Source organism: Poecilia mexicana, unplaced genomic scaffold (assembly GCF_051168715.1).
Source record: "Poecilia mexicana isolate PSO_F unplaced genomic scaffold, ASM5116871v1 scaffold_14, whole genome shotgun sequence".
Taxonomy (NCBI): domain Eukaryota; kingdom Metazoa; phylum Chordata; class Actinopteri; order Cyprinodontiformes; family Poeciliidae; genus Poecilia; species Poecilia mexicana.
In genome coordinates this window covers 19,075,300-19,095,430 of record NW_028263383.1, presented here as the reverse complement: position 1 = coordinate 19,095,430, position 20,131 = coordinate 19,075,300, and the positions used below count along the sequence as shown (strand labels likewise).

Genomic DNA, 20,131 nt, shown 5'->3' with positions numbered 1-20,131 from the left:
CTGGCTCTTGCCTGTTTTCAGAGTCTACCTGTGGTTCTGCGTTTCCAGATGAATGCGGTCCTTTAGCGTCTTATGTCTACTGTAAGAAGATCACGGCACCTGGGCTTAGATTTGTCACCTGCAGAACTTCTAGAAAAAGTTCCCCTTCACAGAAAACGCCAAAGCAGTAATGACTGTTCACGATACACTGAGGAATCATGCACCTTATGCAGAAGAACAGTCAGGTATGAGGCTAATTTTTTCTTGGACAAAGAACGTAATGGCACCTCAGCTAAGCCTGGAAAAGTTGTGTTAAAAAACTACAGGAGTCCTGAAAAACATTTTAGCCAAAATCCTTAGACATAAACAAGTCTGCTTGGTCCTGATACAATGAGCCATGTTTGAAGAAAACCTATCAGCACAAATACCGCATTCTAGTTGTCAGAGATCGTGGGGGAGGGCTAATGATCCAGACTAAGTTAACAGCTGCAAAACTTTGGCAACATTAAGTTATGAGTTCTTTGTGATGATAAAGTATCTTAGAGTCAAATGTGAGGTCATAAGACAGCTTATATTCGTTTCATGTCAAGCCAGGACATGAAACAGGATCAGGGCAGCAAATATAATCTGTAACAAAACTGCTAAAGAAACATTTACTGAAAGAAAGAAAAAAAGAAACAAGGCATTGCAATTGGACAGGACTGGTACTGAAGAGCAACTGAAAAAAGAAAAGCAGAATTTCAACATTAAACTTTTTTTCAATTGGCCCTAATTCTCTTCTTAAAAGAATAATAAATGACTCTCAACAAACTTTAATGCAGTTTAACAGGCATGTGGCCCAAAACCCTGAGAAATTTAGAAGATGATAACTCCATGCCATTAGTGGTAAAAGCAGTTTGACAAGTCTTTCAGACAGATCCGCATTTTGACGTTGTTCTTAGAGGAATAGCGATATAACGGAAATCTGACATCTAGCCTCTATATTTATCTTATCTGGTGAGGACCAGATGAATACATCATGACATGACACAGAAAACTTGAGCATTCAAACAGGGTTTATGTTTGAATGCTCAAGAGAGAGATATATAAAACATGCATAATGCATAATAACAAATGGGCCTAGAAAGCTTATGTATTAGGATACAAGAGCAAAAAACATGAAAGGACTTGACTAGCGTGAGGGACGTTCACTGGTAAAAAACAAAACAGGTATAGAAACAAAGCAAGGATACATTTATAAAACAAGTTGTACTCTGCTGTCAGGTGTGTGTGCGTGTGTGTGTGTGTGTGTGTGTGTGTGTGTGTGTTTGCACAGACGTTACGGGTTGGCTCGGAAATTGGGCGGACCTGTCACAGCACACCATTGTCAGGAGGGCAGAGTCAGTATCACCGGGGTGCACGTCGTGCCAGTTGCCATGACAGTGTCAGCAGTGCTGCCCTGGGAGACCTCTGCTCTGAACCCTGTCAGCGTGGTTTCCGTGGATACGGGGCGCCTCCGACAGTCCGGGCTGCATCTCATAAAGGTTAATTAATACAGAGCTTCCACTTTGGCTCAGCAGCTGTCCTTGTCCTGTCCCGACGCTGTCCTCACCTTTTGCGTCCGCTAAGCAAGCCGACATTGCAGGTCACATAGCAGGACAGCAGACCTTGTTTGTGAAGAAAGGCAACAGAAAACCTACTTAGCCCACAAGCCTGAACGTTTCACAGGGAGCCGAGGAAAGGTCAAAAGACCAAATCGACCTTCCCATCTCCGAGGTCAAAGTTCACAGGGTGCCACAGGATTAGGTGGTGACAGCAAGGGCAGCGAGGTGGCACAGTTAATGCCACCTTGAAAATGAACTTGGATTTAACACTAGAAATAAACTAATTAGCTGAGATGTAAATCTGAGTAGCAGGAGGAAAACAATCACATCGACCTTTTTAATGCTTTCTCAAACTAAAAGTTTCTTCAGGCTCAGACAGCAGTGAAAAGCACGAGTCCACCGAGAACGCTCAGTCACCATTGATTACAGTTGAAAGGCCATCTTTGAACTGCTGACCCAAATTTGGAAATGACAAAGAGCCGACCTGGTCACCCTGGGCCATCTGACGTCTGCCGTCATGCTAATCTTAGCTGCACTGGATTAAGACTATTTTTCCGCCAGTGGGTTTAACACTGTCCTGATGGAATACCCCTAATGCCCGATTTGATCAGTGCAGTCAACATGTAAACATGTTTACCTTGGCAAGGGCTTGGCAAGATGACTAATATGCCAGGACTGGAACGCCTGGTGAGCAACAGGGTCAAATGGAAATGGAAAGGAATCACAGACACGCTCTCTCTGCTGCTCCCAGAGAACCTTGGAGTCGCGGTCCACCTTTTTTTGCCCCAAGACATATTCTAGTGGATATTATACCACTGCAGTATAGACGTTCCTACACAACTCAACCCTTATATTTACCAATTACATTCATAGTTATACATTGGTCACTCAGTTTTTCTTTAAAAAAAATTGTGCTAATTTCCAAAGAGATAACTCAGGATTTTTAAGGCGAGGTTCTGTTAAGTAGCGATAAGCAGCTCATATCTCACCTGGAGACACCACAAACTTTACATTAATCAAAAAGAGAGGCCAACCAAAGCCAACTTCTAGCTAACTTAAAACAACTAGAGCCAAAAACTTAAGAGATTTCTGTGAAACCAGCTTTTATTTTGACACCATCCTTGCACTGGATGGCTCTTTAACAATAGGTTGATAGTTATTTCAATGGGAAATATAGGATTGAGGCGATGAACCTCTGATGATCTTCCTGAACGAAGCAAATACTCAGATTGGACGTAGTAAAGTGTTTCAAGTAACTGTGTGATGTTTAAGTAGAAAACAGTGGAGCCCCGCCTATTCATGGTTATTATTTGTAAAGTAATTGTAGAAAATTCCCCTAATTGTACATTTATTTCATAAAACATATTTTAAAAAGCTGAAAGAAAATGCAGCTGGGAAGCTGAAATACCTAGGCGTACGCTACAGACTAGTGTTCATAATGTAGCCGAACTGAGGGCGCAATTAATTTCCCTTGGCGGTGATTGGCTGTTCCAAGAGTGGGAAAAAAAACTGTAGCGCTACAATGGTTTACAATGTAAATTAATGTATATTTGGAGTATAACCTTTTAAAAAAGGGGTTTATAAGCATTTTAAGAGGGGATGTCTCAAATATTTGTGAATTTTAGCTACATGAGGGTAACTGTGGTCTGTTGCGCATTGATGATTTTAATGCTGGCAATTAACAAAATGTAATGTCTGTTTCTGGCTTCATAATTGGTGACTGTATGACAGGTTTATGGTGTTTTTATTCCTTCATGATGTAAAACACTTTGAACTGCTTTGTTGCTGAAGTGTGTTATACACATAAACTGGATTGATTGATTGATTGTGCTTAGTTTGGTAATGAATAACCACTAAAAAGTGCCAAAAGGTCCCTAAACTATGTTCTTGGCTGATTTTCAAACTGCCTTCCTCTCCGTTAGATTGTGACTGACTGACAATGTTTTACATATTCTGTTCTCAGGTTCGCGTTGAAAGACAATTGGCAGTGCTCCGCCTCCTACCTCAGCTTCGTGTTAATAATCATGATTTTCAGCTTGAATAACCGCACAATGCACAATGCACGCTTGAGATCGGAGTCATTTTCAGACAGCAGGAGTCTGCATCAGTCTCTGACCAGAAGTCTCAGATACTTCAACTCATAACAGTTCAATGAAACTTAATTATAAAAAACATAACAATCCCTCTCTGATTAATTTTCAGCCTCATTTCTACCCTTGTCAGTTAAGACGATTTGGCAACTGGGCATGTCAAAGCAGAAATATAATTTTTCTGATCAGGTATTCTTCTGTATTTTTTGCTTGTTCAGACAAAAAATAAAAAGAATAAGAAGAAATGGCAACCAAAAGGCAACATTTTTACTCTATGAATAAAAAACAAAGGGGAACAAAAATCTCCACAGTGACGGATGTCTGTTAAACACCTGACCTTAATATAGGGGGAGCTGTCCTCTGTACCGAACCGCTAAAGCACACGGCACTCCACCTCTCCGCGCCGAGAATTTGTGATGTGTGCATTACTATTACATTATCTCCTCTGCTGTATACATTGCAAACGACCTTACACATCTGTTAACATGTCATCTGAATGGTGGTGGCACCCAAAAAGCCTGACCTCCACCCTTCCTCCCCCCACAGCGGGACACCAAGGCACAAGCGAGCAGCTCTACACTTTCTGTGGTGATTATCCATTATCCTTGACAATGTCAGCCAATGACAGAGCAGGCACCGTTCTAAAGTGATTTTTACCCCTACAGTCTGCCACGCACACACAAGAGGGTGGGGTGGAGGGTAGTGATGGGGAGGGTGCGGCTTCATCATCTCCTGGCTGGTTGATTCTTCATCTGTTTCCCTCTCCCTCTCTTTTCATTTCACTCCTATGCTACTTAAGAGGCATCAGCAACAGGAAAGGTCACTGCACTCCAGCCAAAGAATAAGGTGCATATTAGCAGTAGAGGGCCGGCGTGTATGTGTGTGCATATATTAGAGGTGTGACTCGATTAAAATTTTATCTGCAAAGGTCTTTAATTAATAATCACAATGACATTTTAATTGGAGACTACATATTGACAAGTTATTGAATAAATAGACATGTCAGCTCAACAAAGATATTTTAATCTGATATTTAGGTTATTCAGTCATCAGATTGGTGCAAAGTGCTATTATTAATGCTGTTCAGCTTTTAGGTTTTTCAGGATCCCCATTCGTAGAATGTCTAATAAAAGAGAATAACTTCTTAGAAACATGGACGTCTCTGCTTGCCGCAACATGTTTAGCTCCGAGATGCTATTTTAGGTTTGAATAGCTGCGCAGAGAGGCCAACTCCTTTTAGCACAACTTGCACACAATAGCCTTTTCCAGCATTCCATCTGATCGTTTCTTGTAGCAGAAACGACCAGCAGCGGGCCAAGAGAAGCCGCTTTGTCGTCCATTGCTGTTGTTTGCTTGTGTGGCAGATTTATGGCTGCACCAGGAACACAAAGGTTCAGACTCCAGACTATTTTAAAATGGTTTAAAAAGCTAAAATCTATGTAATCAAGTAATCAAAATGAACTCGATGATATTAGCTTGTTAGGTCTTTCATATTCTATAGACAGCATAAAGTTACAACATTCTGCTCAATTAGCAGATTTACTAAAAACTATTACTAAAATTAGCTATTACTTTCTCCAGCCAACACGCCTCCTTCTGTTCAGAAAAGATAATCAAAATATCAAATAAACGTAGGAACTATTGATACAAAAATGTGCTAATAAATACGCTTTAAATTACATCTTCAGAAGTGGAACAAACTGCTGCTGTTCTGTTTTTGCAGAAATTAGATGATGTTCACATTTACTAAAGGTTAACATACGGTTAGAGTGTCATGGTGAACCTCATCCATGACATTCAGTGACACTTTCAATGTGGGCAATATGACTCACCGCCCAGGGTGTGACTCTGAAAGGGGCAGCCAGCAAAAAAGAGATATAAAAATAGGTGTCTTTCCAGGGAATAGTGAGATTCTGATTCCTAACGTGGAAGGATGCCAGATTTTTAAGATTGTGTTTGATCATCTTTTGGACTGGACTCACACTCACCAGAGATTCTTTAAAAGTTTTGCCACCTTTGCTAGCCAATATAAGCATGACCGCACCTGCTGCTAACACTCTTCTTTAATCACACAAGAACTTAGTTGCTAAATGACCTTCAATGTCAAGAGTGGTAATCCATTTAAAATGTATGAGAGCAAACAAAAGAATTAAGCGGGGGTTAGAGCCGAAGCAGCGGCAGACAAAGTCAAGGTCATTCATCCCACCAAGACTCCTCCACTTGATGCAACAGCTGGTGTCCATGCAAAGCTCTGGGCGTTAATAAAAAGTGACAATGCTGCCTGAGCGGTGTGTCTTCCTAATGTCTGACACCAGCCTGGCAGATGTGTTCTCCCTGCATTTAAGGGGAGTCAAGGTTAAAGGAATTTAAAAAGGGGAGGCGATGCCTAAACACTATTATATCATGTAATCTGCAGCCTAGCACCGCTGCACACACTCAACAGGGTAGCTCCCTTACACATGCGGCGTGACCGCTATTTGTAAATTCAATATGGCCTGACATGATTAAATAAGGCAAAACATAAGCTGCCGGACCAAATGCGGCTGCTCCGAGACCTCCGCGAGCGCGTTGTGTATGCACACGAGCGACGGGAAGGTGGAATTAGAAGCTCTTGTTCAACCTTGAGAAAAGGTAAACAAGAGAGCAACATGCCACCGAACAGCAGGGGAGCCGGAGCAAGTAAATGTTTCTGCAGATAAGTCAATCGGGACAAAACAACACCTGAAAGGGAATACGCTGAAACATGCATGCCCACACAATGAGAACTAGGGCGCTGTGACCCATTTCCGTTAGACACACTGACTAAACAAGATGCTTCACACACACACACACACACACACACACGCACGCACGCACGCACACACACACACACACACACACACACACCCATGTGCGCACGTTGAAACAGATGGATGTACAGCATCACAACGGAAATGTGATACATCAGAGCTGAGAAGTCGAGATAGCCTGGGCTATCTACTGAAAAAAGAAAAAAAAAAAACAACAGAATCCTTTGACGGGGTTTGATGACTAGTTTCTATCGTTTAAGACTTTGGCCTAAACGAGGGCCTGACTGCGAACGTTCCTGGCCTGAATCTGGCCTAGCATGAAAAGCGCGGGGGCGGATTTTAACCTCATCTGAACTCATCAGTACAAGGAGTTCCTGAGGTTGAGAGAAGGGAGAGCTTGAAGGAATTCATCCACGCTGATGAGTCATCTAACTGTTTGAGAGGCCAGCTGAGCAGCGGAGGATGGGGAGATGATATCACTGCGCTGTATCACAGACCTGGACACACTTTCACCGCGCTCTACATGCCTAAACAGGTCAGAGTAGATGGGCTTCCAAAGATGTTTGCGTCCATAGTAAATATTTGTGTGCCATTTGGAAGACCCACCCAAGGGCCATTTCCTGAGTGGCTGGGAATTAGTGCATCAATTAAACACACACACACACGCACGCACACACACGCATTCCCTCCTAATGAGCCGTGGCTGCCATCAGTCCACACCTGATCCATTTCTACCAGGGCTCAGAGGTAATCTCATGCTTGCATCGCAAGTCTGAAATGGCGCTCATTTCCCTCCTGAAACAACATGCATTTTCCATCTGTAAACACGGGCCTGCAAATAGGAACAGCTGATTGCCCCGTGGCCAACGTGCTTAGAGGCAGAGTTGGGCCCTTGAAACTGACTGCAGTGGTGATGTCTGAGGGAAATGGGCCACTTTGCAATTGAGATCAAATGTCCCACTGTCAGGCTGCCCTGAAAGCTGGATAAAACCAGCTAAAAAACCTTGGCCTTTAATGAATCATTTCCATAATATCCCTGGCATGGCTCCTAAGGAGGCCATTGCTATGAGTCAGCAAGATGTCTGGCTTTATTGGGTTAAAGAGAGTGCTGCTCTTTTCTTTTTACTGTGGGTAACTCGGGATGGTTTGGGAGTGTTATAGCCGAGCTGCGATGGATGTCTAAGTGATGGAAAGAGAGGAGGACGTATCTCTGCTATCATTTTGCCTTTCATAATGCTCTCATTGACCTACTTTCTGGTTTAAATCATCCTAATGCTTGCTTTGGGTGGGATTGGAGTATTATATTACAGGGCACCATGATATGTGAGGGAATATTCCATTCGAATCATCAAAAACACAGAGGCTGTACCTTCCCGCCCGTCATCTAGAACACAGGCTGCCTCAAAGTTAAACAATTAAATGGATCTTTTGGAACAATTATGCACTTTTGACCCAATAAAGCAAATGGCAACTGTGTTTAACTTTTTAATGGAGAGTCTCTTTCAAGCAGCACTGCTCTATTTAACAGAACTTAGTTCATGCCAATAACCAGGAGACCTGGTGTCTGTTCTGGTGCTCAAACAGAGGAAGGTTCTGCAGCTCCAGACTTCATTATCTCCACAGAGTCATCATCTAACTCAGTCCCCATAACTTTTAAATCAAGTTTGCACCGTGAATCTGTAAACTGCATCGTGTGGGAATATACTCTACTCTGACTTTTTTCTACAGGTACGAAGTTACAGATGTAGTTCCTCTAGGCCATTTACTTGGACCACTCAACTTGTCTCGGTTCATAAGCATGGAAAGTGAACTCCTTTGCAGTATTATTATTGGCATTTATCACTGACGCAGACCAAAACATGAGACAAACCAAAGCCATGTCAGGTGGACTGGAATCTATAAATGAAAGAGTAAATTGATAATAATAAACAACTAGTGATGATCATAGTCCTCGTCTAATTTTTAACTCTTGATACCTTTTGGTGGCTGCAGCTTGTGACTCGGTCTGCTCCAGTGTGGCGTGTCACTGCAATTTCCAAGACTATTTTCTGAAAAAAAAAAGAAAAAAAAAAGGAATTTGTTCAATCTTTATGTTCACAGCATGTACAATTTATTACAGTTCATGGACATTTTGTTTAAGGAGTTTGTTTTCCCTGAATGTTGGCATGTTTAGAGAAAAAAAACTGTCAAGTCAGCTGATCACAAGAGCAGAGATAAGGAATAGTGTAAATATTAGCTTCTGTATGCTAAGTCAGTTTCCGCTGTGGGTATTTAAGGTGTGTTTGGTATATGAACAATTATAATAGGCAGTTATAAGTGTTAGATGGGGTCTCAAGCATTTGCAGATTATAGCTACTCACAGGTGGCTGTGCTCCCTGAACCCCATGAATACTTGATATCAACTATACTTAAATGACGTAGATTGGTATCAAGCATAGAATTAAAAACCTTTAAATTAGAGTAATTTTATTCAGCTAATTTCGTTTCATTTACAAGTATACTAAAAGTCTGAATTCAACTTTCTCTTTTACCAAAATGCACAAATGTTCAAAGCAGAATTTAGTTACCCAACAGGGCCATAACTGGTCTCCAGTACTAACAAATGAAAGATTATACAAATTAGTCAATACAGGCTTTTGTGCACATTTCACCAACACAAACAAAGCTACAGTGTTGTACTTAGCGACATGGTAAGTAAGGGACTGATGCTCCGTCACATTCATCACTTTCAAAAAATACTTATATATATTTTTTGAATCAACTGTCCCAGATTTTCACTCTTCCACCACCACTAGATTTTCATTAGGTTATAAATAACAGATTTGCTGGTAAAATCCATTTCCCACTGACACCAGGCAGAATAACAATGAACATGGACTTATATACATATTGACTGAACGTTGCACAGGGCGGTTTTGTAATGAGACTTTCAAGAGTCAACAACTCGAGCCTGTCGCATCCTGTGAGTAAAGTTAGGATCACAGAACCAGCAAGTGACAGCAGAGTTGTAGGTCGTATTAGAGAACCGAAGGTTCTGCAGGTCGTAGAAACGGCTTCGTGACCTGCTGCACCAGCAGCGCAGAGGCGCAGCAACGGTAGATTCAACTTCAAACAAGTGATCCACACCAAATGCATTGCAAACCATCTAGATCACCATCAGAACTCCAACATAAAGTGTCTTGAAAGTACAACTGGTTAGATACGCTGATAGCATTGACCCAGGGGTCAGAGAACTGACTGAACTGAGATAACCTAGCAGGCTCTTGCTCAAGATAGCCTGATAGGCCACACTACTTTGGTTTTCCGCATACAGGATGAAGTGATAATTTAGCCGTAATTCACAAGAAACGTCATCATGTCGCTATTCAAACTACACGGTTTCAAGAAGAGAAAGAAGAACTGGAAAAAAGCTGAGTCTTTGCAGTTTTTTTAAAGGGTGTAAATACGACTCTTAAGCTACAGCTGGATATTCTAAGATATAAAAATATTTATTAATCTGAGAATGTCTAATTAGGAATGTTGGACATCTAAAGGGCCAACCACTCAAATTATAATCCACCTGAAATATGACTGAATTTATAGCCTACTACAAGTAGTGATTGAAGTAACATGCATTTTTACTCTTTAATAAAAAAAAAAAACTAACTACCAAGAAATGCATGTTTAATTGGAAATATTATCAAATCACAATCCTATTAACCAGTATGTTTTACTCTGTATGGATTTTAGCTATTCAGTGCATGCGTGACTGTCTAATACTTAGTGTTTTTCCACTGTGAGCATGTCTTCACTAATTATGCTGAACTAATAAATGCACCTGGGCACTGTCAAAAATCATATGGTCCCAACCTGTTATACCACCTCAACATAAAAGATCGGTGTGTTTTCACATTAAAACTCGAATAAACAAAAGAATAAATTACTGCCGGTATTTGCATATTTGCCACTGATGCACTGCAGGCTGCAGTGAATTCACACATTACATTCAGTACCTACATATAACAAGGAGCACAAACATGTGAGCTGCAACATGAAGGCCAGGGATTCATGTTGGTTTTCCTAATAACAGAACTTTCCTCAGATAACTAGCCCCGTATGGCATTTCTGACTGAACCTCTGAAGTTGGATTTGTGAGAATAAAAATGGTTTCATTCAGTTTCAGAGAGTCTGTGTAAAAAAGAAAAAACAAGTCACCTTTCCATCAGCTGAGTCAGAGTTTACCTTCATATCTCCAGTTTTAATTTAAAGGAAACGGAAATATTCTTCTAAACATCATCGTATCACATGAACTACTATTCAACTTTTTGGATCTAAAAAAAAAAAAATCTGAATTAAATTCAATTCAATTCAATTAAAAAATACTTATATTGAACCTAAAGAGAAGTTAAATGTTGTAAGGCATATCATCCAATGATATGATGCTGCCTCATTATGATTAATAGACAGTTTGAACTTCCTCCTCGTCTTTCTGATCTCTGGTCCTGCTCTGCATTCACGAAGCCTCATTTTCAACTCCTCAGGATCTGGGGTCATAGGTCAAGTATCATTTGGAGAAGCTACTCAGCTGCTCCCAATTAAACAAAATCAATATCTTGTTGGTACTGTTACACATTGTAAAACAACAGTCAGAAAGTAAAATAAAAGGCAGTAGTGAAAATGCTTCCAAAAAGGGATTTTGCTGCATATTCATATCCAATGATTGGACCCAAACTCCTGACTGAATTAAAGGTACATACACAGCAAGGAAGGAACTGACTGCACACACGGTACTTTGTAACTAAACTAGTGTAACCTTTAAGAATTTTAACACAATAATAAATTATGTGTTGACTAATGCGGCTTGATAGCGACAGAATTGTTATAAAATCAACGTCATTGACGAATCACAGCAGCCCTAAGTGGGCATGTGAACAAAGTGATTAGCCTATCATCATACACTGGACTCTTCCCATCCCCATTTTAAAGTTGAATACAGTGAACACAGTTCTTTTCACTACAGATCTTGCAGTAAAAGCATCAAAGATCAGCCTCTTTTAAAAGGCGGTGTGAACTGTGAAACTGTTTCTGCCAGATTTGCATCAAGAAATCAGCTGCTGACTGCAATCAGACAAATTTCAACCTGATCAAAAGCCGAAACATCTGTTATTTTTCCGATCAGTGAAGGCACCATGCTAAACGCTACAAGGTCACGCTGACAACAACACTCTGGTGTGAATGCGGTTGCTGAGGGGCAAAAAAAAAGGGACTAACTTGAGGCTTCGTTTATTAGACAGTATTTGTCATTGGAGGAGCATTAAACATAAACTAAATATCAAACAAACGTCTCTTAAGCTGCCCCACAGATGGAACAGTGGGAGGTTCTGAGCATCTTTATGCACGTTTCCAACAAGCTCGGAGAGGAAATTCAGTCGTGTTTTAATAATCCGTCCATGCTGTGGGGAAGGAATCAAGAGTTGGTGGACTTCTGTGTGTCCAGATCAGAATATCTACGAGGAGCTCGTCTGTCAATCGATTTAGCGTCAAAGAAATATTTTAGAAAGAACACAGGCCTACAGTTTGAGATCGACAGCAGGTACACTGTTGCCCTCAGGCACAAAACACTGAGTATTAGGTTATTCTCTCTCTCTACACACATCTGTTCAAACTCCAGCACTTCCCAAAAATAAACAGAAGCCTTTAAATTTGGCCATGTAGACATCCTGGCAACTCATCCCTGGTCAGGCTGGACACAGTTTGCTATATGTGAAGAATAAATGCCTACACAGATTGGGCTGAGATGTGTGCGTGTATGTAAGTCTGCGGAGTTAAGGACCTCAGGTAAGATAGGATTTTCAGAAAAGCAGTTTATTGAATTACTTGATTATTAAAAGGAATTATTCTACAGAATACTGAATTAAAAATGTTAAATGGCTGCAGTCCTAGTGCAGATACATCTGTTGTCCATACAGAGAAGTACAGATTGCGGTATACCTCAAATGTCTTCTGTCCAATAGCAGCTATTCTGTTATAGCTGCATGCATGTACGGTAACTGAGGATTATAAAACCGACTGTATGTGTGAGTGTGCGTGTTTCCTTTATCCCTGTGATGGATCGTTGACCTGTTGATCGTACGCCCTCAACAGATCGTTGACCTGTTGAGGGCGTACCCTGCCTCTCACCACAGGACAGCTGGGATAGGCTCCCCTGCCTCTGTGACCCTGAACAATGCAAAATGGGTACGAGAAACAAATGACTGCATGAAAATGAAGAAGAAACTGTCCTCTGTGACATAGCTGCTTTAGTTAAAGGTGAGAAAAGTAGAAGTCCTGATGAACACGGGCACACAAGTAAGTGGCTGTCCCTTCTGCTCGTCATTACTCACAGTACGTCTGGTTTTCCATCTAAGCAGACATTAATTGTTATTAACTGCCTTCACCTGGCAGCCCAGGTGCAATCAGTCCCCAACTGAGTAGGACGAATGAAAACTGGCAGAGCTGTGGATTCAAAACTCCTTTGCTTTTCGGCGCGTTTTGGTGGAAACAGTGAACTCGGTTGAAGGGTCGACGAAACTGATCAGGTTGCATTTTCCGTAACCAAGAGAAACCCACTAATTGTCTGAGATGCAGACGAGCACGGGGCCAAGGATTACAGGAAATGAGTCTTTCCTCTCTCGGTCAGCCACTGACCATTAAATCAGACAGAGACAGATGGACGAGGGCAGCACCCAACTTCCACAGTCATTTTGCCGTAATGAAGAAGATCAAGAAGACAGGGAGAACTCTATCAGATGGTAAACGGAGGGAAAAAGTGCTCAGGAGAGAATCAGAACAAGCTACACCAAAGGCAGATGCTAACACACCTTTTGTGCTGCAGGTTGGGAGGTGAATGCGGACACACATCACGCTCCCGTACCTTGTCATCCTTAGCCATGGAGGCTGATACAGGTAAAATGCAGTAATCAATTTGCTCTGCTGGCAGGAGCGCTCCTTGAGAATACTAATGAGGCATCCCACCACCCTCTGCTGCCCCCACTCCCCCTTCTCGTTCCTCGTTCACCTTTCTCATGACTTGACACCCCCTTCTCCAAGTGCCCCAGACCTGACCAAATGCTAAAGGAGGGCGGACTGTCTTCTGCACAGATAACTGCTGCCACTAATCAAGCCTACGTGCAGTGGGGCGTGGGATTAAAAGAGCTTGCACAGCTTGACTCAGGCGCTGAATGGCGTTTGGCTCTCGCACACACGCACACAAGCTGGCGCGGGCGAACGCACTCGCACAAGATCTAAATGAAAACCCAACGGGGAAGCCGGCACCGTCTTGTCCTAGAAAACGCGCATGTACATGGCAGCCGTGGACGAGCAAACAGCACAACAAGGTCAACTTAAAAGCTGCTGTTAGGTGAACATTCTCGGGCTACAAAAGGAGCACAAGCACAAACACACTCGCGCGCAAGGAGATTAGATCTAAATTTACTCCGCCAGTCAGAATGGGACTCGGTGGTGAGCCACCCATCTCTATCGCTCTGAACACATGTCACGCAGGGGAGCTGCAGTGTTGCGAGCATCTAAAGAGGGAAACAGGAACAAACTTGACTGGGAGTCGACGGGGTCTTAATTCCCGTTCGGGTTTCATTTGGAGAGATGGCTCACAAGGTGTGTTTTGTGTGTGGGTAAGGAGGGGGCCTCTGCTACATATCAAACACACTGTAGAAGCTGAAACAAAACTTCCTTAATGCTATTTTTATGAACACACAGAGACTCTGTTTTTGAGTCAGTGCAAAGTTACAGATGGTTACAGTTTCAACATATTTTCTGTCCCAAGTTGAGTTTATGTGTGTAGCACATTTCAGCGACAAGAAAGTTCAAAATGCTTTCCATCATAAAAACATCATACAGTCATCGATTATGAAACAAGCAATAAACATTACAATATGTCAAATGCCATCATCAAAATTACTGCACAAGTGCACATCAAATATGTTGATCAATGTTCCACTTACTATTAATCAAAGGCAACTCTAAACAGGTGGGTTATAAGCTTTGATCTAAAGGAACTCAGGGTTGTGTTGCAGTTTTCTGGAAGTTCCTCTACCCTCTGCTGCGACATTAGTCTTTTAGCCTGGAATTGTTCTCCAGGTGATAGAAGGCTGACTTTGTAACTGTCTTTAAGTGTCTCTGAAGGTTCAGAGACCGAGTCCTTCACCACACCCAGATTTCGGAGCTGATCCCTAGTTTCTAACAGTGAAGTTAACCTGTCATTCACGAGAGGACCCAAGTTTGGGTCCTCTCGTGACAGAGAGGACAGGCGTCCTCTCTGTCACGAGAGGACCCCTGTCCTCTCGTGACAGGGGTGTCAAACTCCAGTCCTCAAGGGCCGCTGTCCTGCAACTTTTAGATGTGCCTCTGCTGCACCACACCTGAAAAGAATAATTAGGTCATTAGCAAGGCTCAGGAGAACCGATCTACACAGGGAGGAGGTAATTAAGCCATTTCATTCCACTGTTTTTTACCTGTGGCACATCTAAACACTGCAGGACAGCGGCCCTTGAGGACTGGAGTTTGACACCCCTGTCATTGTGAATGACAACCTGTGAATGACAGGTTAAAACTGATGTGGCACAGTTCCTGCCTTTTAATGAGGTCTCTAAGAAAACAATGGGGTGACCAGAGGTATTTAAATATTTCTGAGCACAAAAATCAGTGATGGCGAGGAAAATACAGGAGCTCCATCTCTCTCCATCACAGGTTATGTCGTTTGGCAAATTAGGAGCTTCGAGTCTGTTGATAGCTTGACTGATTAACCAGCTGATATTGGATTGTTACACATGTGTTACTTTATATACTGCAAAACCATTTAAGAGTCTAATAATTTGCACTTAAAAACTACTTCTAAGTGTAGAGGTTTGTTCTAGTTTTTTCTTTCAGTCAATGGTAGGAGCACAGCAAACAAATATATAAATAATCTGAATGCCAGGTTCTTATGGTACTCCCATTTCAAAATGTCATCATTTTCCAGAGTCAAGATTTTTTTCTATAACATGAAGTAAAAAAAAATGCCCTAGTTGGCTTTATTACATACTTTTTTCATTATATGATGAAACAAAGTAATTGTGGTGGCTTATCATTTGCCAGTGTGATAAAGGGCCATTTCACTATTCTTTGGCATCTTGACAAACTTGGATCAGTTAAAAATCTGTACTAAAAATATCATAAACTTGATGGGATTATACAAGATTAAATCCAGATCCTTTACATCTCAGTTTGTGATGCATTTTCCAATATTTTCCCAAAATAATATATATATTTTTTCATCTAAAGGAAACCCTTTTACACTGAAGCCTCAAGATCTCCATTAACCCTTTCAGGTGTGAAAGAATGTTGCGTTCGTTTTAAAACCCATCAGTAAAAGGATTTAAAAAGCCAAAAATGTCCTTTTTCATTTGAGAGTGAAAAAGAATACCGAAATGATTAAACAATTAGAAAAGAAACCTAATTTGTGATGTGGCGAGCCAAAACTAAAAGTGCTCAGTGGAAAAAACAAAACAAACATTTTTATATTTCCAGACATCCTGACTTCTCCGCTTCCCATGTCGGAATGAGACGAGGCAGTCTGGAAAGTCAAACTTTTTCACAATGCTAACTTAATTTTTTCTGCGTTTCCAGACTTTTTTTCCAGACCTTATTCAACACAAATCTGTGTTAAATAAGGGGGAGGGGTAGGAATCCCACAAATACTCAAGTAATTCAGGTAATCTAATCTATGCTTGACCAGGTGTTTCTGCCCTTTTGTACTTAAAATCCCCAAAAAGCATCTGCTTTCCCTTAGAACCAGTGGACACAGACACTTGTGCACATCCTGTTTCCACCATCTACAGTCAATCTGTTTATTATAAACCAGAAACCCTTCCAAGGAAATATCCCTTCTACAAAAAAGCTAGAGAGTCACTTTGGTTTTAAGTAATTCTGTCCAGAGATGAGCAGTCAGGATGTGTGCAGCACCAACTTAAAAGGCTTTTGTTTATTCTCAGGCTTTCTCTGACTTCATCTAAATTTCAGGGCACTGAGCTACTCCTTGATATTCTAGGTTGTAAAGGATCCAATCAGAGATTTTCCGGGACTCCCAGAAGGACTTAATGTAATCGAGTGATTTGAGGAATCACGGAAGAAAAGGTCGAAACGGAAGAAATAAATGTTAGAATCATAATGATACATTTTGAGTTTTAAAATGTGCCATTATTAGTTATAACGTGTTAAATTTTCTCATCCGTTAAGAATCCTATGATGGCCAAACCTTCTGCATACATACAGAAACACACTCGTACTCACACGCAGCAGCAGCAGGAAACAACGCCACCCAATGCATCTGCAGGGATATTTCATTATGTACATAACGAGTACCATTAATCGCTCTTAACAAGAGGACACAACCTCACCTTGGCAGTCTCAAAAGCACAGCAGGAAGAAGGTGGTGATGGTGGTAAGGGAAGAGGGTGAAGGGGAGAGAGGGGAGCGCGGGGGCATGGAAATATCTATAGTGCTGAAAGGAATTAAAATTCACCACACTCAAGGACCTGCTGCCTCCTTTTGACCAAGCACATCGCGGCCCGTGGGCGTGTGGAGGCGAGCCAGCAGTCACACAGAAGCTGCTCGTCTGAAAGGCGCATAAAAGAAGTAGAGAAGAAGAGAGGAGGCGCGGAGGAAGAGGAGGAGAAGAGAGGAAATAAACATGAGAAGAGAGAAGAGCGCGGTGGGGGGAATGCCGCAGTGGGGGCTCGTGCCCTTGACACACTGGCTTAGGTTCACAGGAGGGAGGGAGAGGCGTGGGGGGTATTGTCATGTGCCATTTGTCATTTAAATGTCTGATCCTTCTCCTGTCTACCTAACCACCTTCATTCCAAAAATTTTTGCCCACCTTTACTTGACCTTATCCCTTCCCTGACCTGGAGGCATCAACCAATCGTTCCCTCTGCTCCCCCGCCTTTCTGCAGTACCAGTACCCCATCCGCCCCTCCAACCCCCATGGACTCCTCTCTCTCTCCCTCTCCCTCTCTCCATCTCCCTCCCTCCATCCATACCTCCACCCCACCCCCCCCAGCGGCTGTGCAGCAAGGTCAGGCGGGTCACCGTGTCCTCATCTGTAATCCGCTGCCATTCGTCAGCAGCCCTGGCCCGGGCTGGAGGAGAGGGGGGAGAGGCAGCCGCTCCGACGAGGGGAGAATGCCCAATTAGGCAGCTGTCACACACACACACACGCACACGCACACACACACACACACAGCTTGGTACAGCAGAGCAGGAGAGAAGGAGGGAAGCTGCAGAATCAGCCCACTGTCCACAGACGTGGAAGGGGTGGGGGGGGTGAGGTGGGACAAGGGGGTGTGCACAGGAATCCTTTCAGCTGTGAGGGTGTGTGTGTGTTTCTGCTGTGTATTTGGAGCAGTTGGACAGGGTCAGCTACAGTGTGGACATGTATGACTGCTATGTGTGAGCTATGAGAACAGGGACTTCTGAGGTTACAGCGGTCATATAAAAGGTCCGGGCCACAGCGCTCTGATCCGAAAGCAGACCCGCGTTCTGCTTTCGTCAAAGATCTTCTATTTTCTGAGAGAATCGTGGACACAAAACGTCCCCATCCTAACATCCAACTGATCTGTTAAACAATCCCTTTTTTTTTATGTATAGACGCACACTAACAGCAGGTATGAAATGGGTGACAAATATTCCATAATTGGACCATTCATCACCGGCAAACACATCTGTTTTGAGTAATGGGAAGAGTAATCAGCAAAAATGATACAGAGGCGACTCCACGCCAGGCAGCAGGAAGATTTATACCCGAGCAATTCAGGACTCAAGCCTGTACGCATTGATTGTTTAGTCTAAATGCCTTTGCGTTTAATCAAAGGGAAGAGTCGAAATGGTGCCATGCCAGCTGGGTGATGCATGGGCCTGGCACAACTAACCGTTAACCATGTAATCTTACGTAACTCTGAGAAGCGTGATTGTGTCGGCAAAAGTCATCACCATTGCTTTTGTGAGGAATGGCTGGATGAAAGGACCAAGGCTTTCCATCATGACTCATTGGGAGTTTATATGCTTATAATAATGTTAATTAGCACAAGGCAGAGGCTGATTAATGATGTTGCAGTTTAAAAAAAAAAGTTATGGTTACAAAATTACTGACAGCTTTATAATCATCCCATCATCCTGAGGTTTAAAGTTCTGTTAATGAGATCAGCGCGATGGGAGCCAGTATGGATCGTAGAGTAAGACACAGCTGCCCCTCCTCCACATGTTGCTGCACACTGCCGTCTTGCTGACTATTATTACATAATTATTTTGGTTATTTTCTGGATTGGCTGCTTTGGAACTGCCAGCCACTATATGGAGAAATTATTCATTTTCTGTGAATAATTTAGAGAACAACCCAAAAATCTGCAAACGCTGAATCGCTAATCGACAAGGTTCCACTGTATAACAGTAAGAATCAATACATTATTTCAGTAGAAGTGGAAATAATTAAGTTTTATGATTTAAACAAAAGCAGTTTGACTATTTTATGTACCTCTGTTTGAAATTCTAGTGCCGATACGGTGATATTGTCAAGCTGTGATATTTTTTCAAAGATTATCAGACAATAAAAAGAAAAACAAAAGACTATGAGAAGCAGTATTTAACAATCCTTTACCCAAATCGTGGCAGTTTTATTTACAGTTAGGAGATTCTTTGCAAAAAAAAAAAGTAGGAATCTATTTTCAGTACCTCTAAATGTCAAAGTTCAACAGGGTTCACTGGAGCTTCAAATCCAGCTTTGAGTGGTCAGTGTTCAAAAGGATTGCGTCACTGGCGTTAGGGACACTTATCCAGCAAATCCCGTCTGAGTAGAAAGTACACTTCATGGGGACTTAGGCTAGATGTCACCCAGGCTGGACACACATGCTCCTCTACCCCATTTTCCCCCGGCGACTGCTCCGAGCTGAACCGGCGTCCCTGCCAGACATCGAGCCCACACACCGTCACTAAGTTCGTTAGCACTGTGGAAGAAGAATGCAGCTTTCTGCTTGCTTTTATGCAGCTGCAGCTAAAAACTCATCACTTTATTGCTTCGAAGGTTCACCTATCCAGTCCTGCAGTCCAGTCTTGTTTATACAACAATCACCTGTCAAAGCAAAGTCAAGTTTTGAATTTTCAGACATAACACTCCATTGACTTAGAGAGAAACGTAAACAAACAATTACGCTGAAAAAGTAATTATGTGCAGAAAATAAAAACTCAGTAATGCCACTGTTATTATGAGTGCAGACATGGATGGCTCCAGTGGGCAACTTATGCTGAGGTGGCTTAATTAGCAGACATGTTTTGTTTTTTTTTGCCATTTTGCTGAACTATTTTAGAAAGTGGCTTCGAGATTCATATGCATCACAGTTTTTCCTAGAATATTGTGGAAAGGTTTTGTGGGGCCAGGTGTAGTTTCCTCACAATGAAGCATTTCTCTGCTACCAGCTCCTTATTTTAAAGAGTCAAAACACATCAAATTCTGCTTCAGGTATTAATTTAGTACTTTGTGACGCGTACAGTGAATTTAGATACGAGAAAAGGCCTCGTGGTCAAAAAGTACAGTTCATTAATTTTTTTAAATACATAAAATAACACCAGGTGGATCTGATTCTAATTCCAACAATAGCCACATCTGTTCTTAGTCTAGTATATA

At 42.1% G+C, this 20,131-nt stretch overlaps 1 protein-coding gene across 1 annotated transcript in view; it reads right to left on the bottom strand.

The window, feature by feature from the left end:
• nrip1b (nuclear receptor interacting protein 1b) overlaps positions 1–20,131 on the bottom strand; it is a 55,639-nt gene that overhangs the window by 8,255 nt on the left and 27,253 nt on the right. Inside the window, exon 2 of the mRNA XM_014969226.2 lies at positions 8,418–8,489. The gene's annotated coding sequence lies outside the window, so the exon portion shown is untranslated. The remainder of the gene's footprint in view (positions 1–8,417; positions 8,490–20,131) is intronic.